General features: G+C 37.6%; 1 non-coding gene across 1 annotated transcript; it reads right to left on the minus strand.

Annotated features, from left to right (window-relative positions):
- Positions 1 to 7,337: 7,337 nt before the first annotated feature.
- LOC112850546 (U6 spliceosomal RNA) lies at positions 7,338 to 7,443 on the minus strand. The gene has a single exon (XR_003222669.1). It is a non-coding gene; the product is annotated as a U6 spliceosomal RNA (small nuclear RNA).
- Positions 7,444 to 7,753: the final 310 nt, after the last annotated feature.

Below are 7,753 nucleotides of genomic sequence, written 5' to 3' on the forward strand. Positions count from 1 at the left end.
GGCCAACTGCTGAGTTAGCGTCCAGCAATACTGTGCTTCCTTCACATTAAAGTACAAAAGGGCACACTGACGCTCTCGTCTCTGCATAGACTCATCACTCCCAACTCCTAATATTTACCAAGCATCTTATACGTTGAAACAGCTTTAGTCAATGCAGGTCAGGCAGTCACATGTACTGACTCACTGTGCATTCGATAATATTTGAAGGGAAGGGACGACAAAGGGCTCTGTCAGAAAGTGGATGGACCTTTGAGCCAGAGGATCCCAAGGCCCACATCCTGCCTTCCCAACCTACTAGTTGAATTAGCTTAGAACATTAGTAACCCTCTCTGAATGTTGGAATTCTCAACCATAAGATGAAATCAAGAAACGTAACTTCTGGGGTGCCTGGGTGTCTCACTTGGTTGAGTGTCCAACTCTTGATTTCAGCTCAGATCATGATCTCATCATTCATGGGATGGAGCCCTGCGACAGGCTCTGCACTTGATGGTGGTAGGGCCTGCTAGGGATCCTCTCCCTCCCTCCCCTGCTCGCGTGCTCGCTTTCTCTCTCTCTCTCTCTCTCTCTCTCTCTCTCCTTCAAAATAAATAAACATTAAAAAAACAAACATAACTTCCAGGGTTTCATCAAAATTAAATAAAAACAATTATGACAACCCAACGAGCGTACTCTCTGATGCTAACTTGCTAGTCCGTAGCATTTTCAACATGCGCAAGTGAAAACTGTAGCAAAGTGAGTGATGGTGGGAAGGTCAACGGTTAGAAAATAACATCCACAAAATTAGTTCCCACACTGAAGAGTGCTACTGTGTTTGGGCACTGGATTGATTTGAAGCTAGTCTCACTATGGTAGAGGATGTATTTTATGCCAGACACACTGAGTTACTGGTCAACATATTTTCTATTTAATATTCATGGCTACCATTGTGAAATAATCATGATGATAGGTTCCATATTATAGATGGGCCAAATGTACTTAATAGAAATTGAGTAATTTTCCTAAGGGTCACGCAAGTGGTAAGGAAAAAATAAAAAGGCAAAAATTAACCCTTATCTCTATTGTTTCTCCTTTACAGTTACCCTTCCCACCAGGGCTTAAAATCATAGAGTGTGTGTGTGTATGTGTGTGTGTGTGTGTATATATATACATATATATATATGTATATATATACACACACACATATATATATATATATATATATATATATATATTTAACATTTATTCATTTTTGAGAGACAGCACAGGTGGGGTTGGGACAGAGAGAGAAGGAGACACAGAATCTGAAATAGGCTCCAGGCTCTGAGCTGTCAGCACAGAGCCTGACACGGGGCTCGAACCCACAAACTCTGAGACCATGACCTGAGCTGAAGTCAGAGAGAGGCCCGACTGACTGAGCCACACAGGTACCCCTCAAAGAATTTTTTTTTTAATTTTGTTTTATCAAACAGAACTGTAATCGATAGAATGTGAATCACTTGAATTGTATTGCCCTCAGACCATAATTCCTGAAATTGGTGATTTTCAACGTTCCCACCTCTTACATCTTCCTGTATAGGCTACTCCCCAGTCCCAACATACTAGAATCAAATCTAAAAAACAGAGAACCAGAGAAATAATTTGAAATGGACTTTTGCTGCCTGACTGTTCACTGGGGCTGTGTTTGTGGAGGTCACTGAAGGAAAGACCAGAACACCTCCACTTGAAGGTACATAATGTCCTGGGAGGCTCTAGGATTCTGAAGGTAGCAGAAACAATATTGGGAAGGAAGGAAATCAATGAAGAGTCAGATTGAGTTATTACAAACTAAAACCAATAAACAGCCCCTGGACTCCAGGCCTACATGACAAAACAATTCAATAATTCACTGTAAAAGTAAAAATATATGTCATTGCTGGAGTTCCTGTAATTTCCTCAGATTAGAGAGGTTAACAGAGCATGTAGCATTGTTAAATGTTTAACTCTGAGGAGAAACCAATTTATTTCATGCTCTTGCCAAGTAAACTTTTGTCATTATAATCTTGATATATTCACTATATTGATAGTGCTTTAGAAATGTGTATTTTCAGAGCCTGCTCTCTAATTTAGAGAAGAATTCAAGTTTAAGAAGACCTTTTTTTAGGAGAAGCTTTATCTTAATGACCCTTTGGTTAAACCCTTAGAGAGTGTCTTATTATTTTTATGTTCAGTTTCTCTGGGGCTGTGAAAAAATGAAAGCTGTTACTGGAACTTATTTTTATTATTTTTCCTGCTGACATTTAAGAGACAATTATACAAGCTGTTTCTGTTCATCCTCTGAACCACGACATAAAATTCCATATAGAAGGGTATTGTGAATGAGGCTGAGTCTGCTTTCTTTTTTTTTTTTTTTTTTAATGTTTATTTATTTTTGAGAGAGAAAGAGAATGTGAGCAGAGGTGGGGTAGACAGAGAGGGAGACACAGAATCCAAAGCAGGCTCCAGGCTCTAGGCTCTGAGCTGTCAGCACAGAGCCCGACATGGGGCTTGAACTCACCAGCTGTGAGATCATGACCTGAGCCGAAGTCGGACGCTCAACCGACTGAGCCACCCAGGTGCCCCAAGTCTGCTTTCTAATTGTAGGTTTGTTCCATTAGAATTAACTCCTCTCGTCATTAGGAAAAATTATTTATTCATAAGCTATGGCTTCTATGCAGAGAATGGACTAGAAACTATAATTTGGTTCTGAATTTCTGTCATTTAAATAATACTTCCCAGTCACTATTTAGTGTTTATACATATTGTTAAAAATGTGCTAAGATAATCCCATTCACTTGTATTATGTTGTGCAAATAGTTGTTCAATCCCCTCTAATTGAAAGGAAATATTAATTATTCATTTAATTCAGATAGCAAATCATTATTTTTAAGTAAATATTTTTTTAAATTTTTTTAACGTTTATTTATTTTCGAGATAGAGAGAAACAGAGCATGAACGAGGGAGGGTCAGAGAGAGAGGGAGACACAGAATCTGAAACAGGCTCCAGGCTCTGAGCTGTCAGCACAAAGCCCGACGCGGGCCTCAAACTCACGGACCGCGAGATCATAAACTGAGCCAAAGTCAGACGCTTAACCGACTGAGCCACCCCGGCGCCCCTAAGTAAATATTTTAGAACACCTTTAGGTTTTAAAATTTTTGCAAAGATTTTACAGAGTCCCTGTATACCCCACACCCAGTATATCCTACTGTTAAAACCTTACAGTAGCAGCATGGTACGTTTGTTATAATTAATGAACCAATATTGATAAATTAGTATTAACAGAAGTCCATACTGAATTTTTACATGATACGCTTTATATTGTCCTTGAACTAATCCAGGCTATTACATGACATTTCATAGCCACTTGTTGGCTGAGACAGTTTCTTAAGCTTCTCTTGTTTTTGATGATCTTGACAGTCTTGAGAAATATTGGTCAGATATTTGGAAGAATGCCCATATCCTGAAGTTTGTCTTTTTCTCAAGATTAAACTGAGCTTATGGATTTCTGGGAAGAAGACCACAGAGGTAACAAGATGTTTTCATAATAGCATATTCACATGCCATTTCTGTTAATAATGATCTGGATCACCTGGCTGAGGTAGTTTTTTTCAAGTTTCTCCATTAAAAGTTACCCTTTCCCCCTTCCTTCTCACACTAGAACCTTTGGAAGAAAGTCAAGAGGGAAAACAAAACAAAAGAAAACAAAACAACAACAACAACAAAAGGACTAGAGAAATTTAAAGCCTCTCACACAATAATCACAAACATTAAACACAGTCCAGTTCCTACCCAGAATGGTATAGATCTACAAAATCATTTACCTCAGTTCCTGTTACATGATTAAGCACATCTTCCTTTAAAGAAAAAATTAAAAGGCATGTCAAAAGGCAAACACAAATAAATAACAAAACAAAAGCTTTAAAAACAAACAACATAGAAACAGTCGGAAGAGACAAAGAACCACATTCTGATACAACAAAGATATTAAACTTATAAGAAAGAGAACTTAATATGATTAATAAAATTAAGAGCTCTAATGGGAAAAGGAGGCAATATAAAATAACAGGTGGAAAAGATAGACTGCATGAAAGTACTGAAGAATGATAGAAACTCTAAGAAGGAATCAAAAGGAAATGCTTTTATCAAGAACACTATAACAGAAATGAGGAATGCCTTTAATGATCCCATCAATAACTGGCTTATGGCTGATGAAAGAATGAATCATTAAACTTGAAGGAAAATCAATTATAACTTCCATTGAAAAGAAAAGAATAAAGAAAAAAATGAAAAGACCCTTCAAGAATGCTAGGAAATTTCAAATCATGTAACATATGCGTTATTGGAATACCAGAAGGAGAAAAAAAAAAAAGAATGAAGCAGAGGCAATATTTGCAGTAATTATAATAAAAATCAAGAAATTTACAAATGAAGGATAAACATTAAGCCACAGATCTAGGAAGTTCTGAGAACACCAGACAGAACAAATACTAAAATAATCCCATAATGAGGGGTATTATATTAAAATTGCAGGACGAAGAGCAAAGAAATCTTGAAAGAAGGTGAGAAACAACCCAACTTAAAAAAAATGGGGAAAAGATCTAAACAAACAACTTGTCAAAAAAGATACACAGATGGCAAATAAGCATTTTAAAGGTGCTCTACATTATTTGTCATCGATACGCTTCAAATTAAAACAATAGGATACCACTGTGCATCTCTTAGAAAGGCTAAAATAAAAACTGACAACACTAAGTGCTGTTGAAGGTGTAGAACAAAGGAATTCTCACTCATTGCTTATAAGAATGCAAAACGGAGTATCTGTTTTAGAATATAGTTTGGCTGTTTCCTACAAAGCTAAACATAGTCATGCCGTATGATCCAGCAATCATGCCCCTAGCCATTTACCGAACTGATTTGAAAAACGTGTTCACACAAAAACCTGCATGTGAATGTTGTATAACAGCTTTATTGATAATCACCCACAACTTGGAGCAACCAAAATGTCCCTTAAAAAGTGAATAGATACAATTCTGGCTTCTCTATTCTATTCCATAAGGCTATGTGTCTGTTTTTGTGCCAATACACTACTGTCTTGATGATTACAGCTTTGTAGTAGAGGCTAAAGTCTGGGATTGTGTTGCCTACTGCTTTGGTTTTCTTTTTCAATGTTACTTTGGCTTTTTGTGGTCTTTTGTGGTTCCATACAAATTTTAGGATTGTTTGTTCTAGCTTTGAGAAGCATGCCAGTGCAATTTTGATCAGGATTGCGTTGAAATGTGCACATTGCTTCGGGTAGTATTGACATTTTAACAATATTTATTCTTCCAGTCTGTGAGCATGGAAGGTTTTTCCATTTCTTTGTGTCTTCTTCAATTTCCTTATGGAAAGAGACTAAATGTCCATCAAATGATGAATGGATAAAGATGTGGTTCATATATAGAATGGAATACTACTTGTCAATGAGAAAAAATGAAATACTGCCATTTGCAGCAATGTGGATGGAACTGGAGGGTATTATGCTAAGTGAAGTAAGTCAGAGAAAGACCAATATCATATGTTTTCACTTACATGTGGAACTTGAGAAACATAATAGAAGACCATGGGATAAGGGAAGGGGAAAAAAATAGTTGCAAACAGAGGGAGGGAGGCAAACCATAAGAGACTCTTAAATACAGAGAACAAACAGGGTTGATTTTGGGGGGTGGAGAGGGGAAAATGGGTGATGGGCATCGAGGAATGCGCTTGTTGGGATGAGCACTGGGTTTTGTATGTAAGCGATGAATCACGGCAATCTACCTCCCAAACCAAGAGCACACTGTGTACCCTGTATGTTAGCCAACTTGACAATAAATTATATTTAAAAAATTACAAAAATAGTGCTTCCATAGGTATTTAAAAAAATAAGTGAATAGGTAAACAGTGGTTCATCCATGCAATGGAATATTCATCAATAAGAAAAATGCACTCTCAAGCCACAACAAGACATAGATGAACCTTAGTCACATATTGCTAAGTGAAAAGAAGTCAGTCTGGAAAGGCTATGTACTGTATGATTCCAATTATAGGACATTGGAAAATGCATCCCCCTTAGGTGAGACAAGAAGACTAGAGTGGGCTAGAGTGTGAAGAATATCCTTTCTCCACGTGGCATAAGCTTCAGTAAAATGTCTTTCATGGAAACTAAGCCTTTGTATGGAGAAGTATCAGTTTATTTCGCAATGATTAGTCCTCACCTTTCCCTGTCAGAGCCACTCTGTGATCTTTCTCAGATCTCCCCCATGAGAACCTCATGGGGTTCCTGGAGGTAAAACTCAGGAAATGTGGTTCCCTTTCTAAGACTTTGTCCCTCCGAAAAAAAAGTGTCCCTTTCAGAGCACCTGGATGGTTTAGTCGGTTGAGAGTCCAACTCTTGATTTCAGTTCGGGCCATGGTCCCAGGGTCATGGGATCAAGCCCTGCATCAGGCTTGGAGCCTGATTAAGATTCTGTCTCTCTCTTCCTCTGCTCCTCTTCCGTGCCCTCTCTCCCTCTCTAAAATAAAATTAAATTAACAAATGTAAAGTTCTCCTTTCACTAGTCTACACGCACCTCCAGAAATTCAAAATGATTAATTACATGTTCTCACCCATGGCTCCGTTCCGCGTCTTCAGATCTTGCTGTGGCTCCTCTGGATGTGTCTATCTCTTTGGACTTGGGGATTGCAGTTGGCTTCACAATCCAAGTGCCACAATAGCTTCAAGAAAATTGAAGGTACAGGTTTTTGTTGTTGTAAGAACAGCAATCGCAACTTTCAAACTCTTTCATGTCAGAGCTGAAAACAAAAACTAATCATTATGATTTTTTAAAGTATACAATGCTACATTCAAGAGGAAACAAGAAGATGCCATTTTTAGGGAAGTTGTTTCACACATTAGTTTTGTCTTCTTTCATTTTCTTGCTCATATGATATAATGGAGGCTCCAGAAAGTCCAAAAGATAATAAGTAAGGTAGTATGAGAACTTGCTGCTAAAATTTCAGTGAGTTAGGAGAGATTTGTATTATTTGAATCTTTATGAATAATTATGAAAGCAGTGCCCATCTGAATATTTGTATTCATGAAAACCAATACTGTGCAACAACTATTTATTGTTCTAATTCAGATGATTGTGAACAGATAGGTAATAAGCTTGCTCACACATAATGATCATGTCAATATGACAGTGAGAAAAGCAATATCAACCCCACCTCCTTTGACTTTGCTGTGATGCAAAGCAGTTAACATTGTATTGCAAGGTAGAAATGCTTTTTTATCTTCATTATTTTTTTTTCTTTTTTAACCACAAAGCTTCCTAACATTGGTTAAGAAAACATGGGATGCTTCACAAATTTTCACTCCATCCTTGCACAGGGTCAAGCTAATCTTCTCTGTATCGTTCTAGTGTTACTATATGTGCTGCTGAAGTGAGTGCAGGTGGACATGCTTTTAAAAAATAGTTTTTTGCTTTTCTTTTTTAAATAAGGAAGAGCAGATACTCCTGGAAATTATCTATTAACCACCTGGTGGCCTTGGAAACTGAGGTTATTTCCTTAATACTTCAAAAAGCCTGCCAAATAAAAATTTAAAAAGCAATGGCTAAAATCATAGTTCTCAAATTGTATCATAAGACGCCCCAAGAGGGGCACCTGGGTGGCTCAGTCGGTTAAGTGTCAGACTTCAGCTCAGGTCATGATCTCGTTATTTGTGAGTTCAAGCCCCATGTCCGGCTTTAGGCTGACAAC

The sequence above is a fragment of the Puma concolor genome, chromosome C2 (assembly GCF_028749965.1).
Source record: "Puma concolor isolate L17-30 chromosome C2, mPumCon1.1.hap2, whole genome shotgun sequence".
Taxonomy (NCBI): Eukaryota; Metazoa; Chordata; class Mammalia; order Carnivora; family Felidae; genus Puma; species Puma concolor.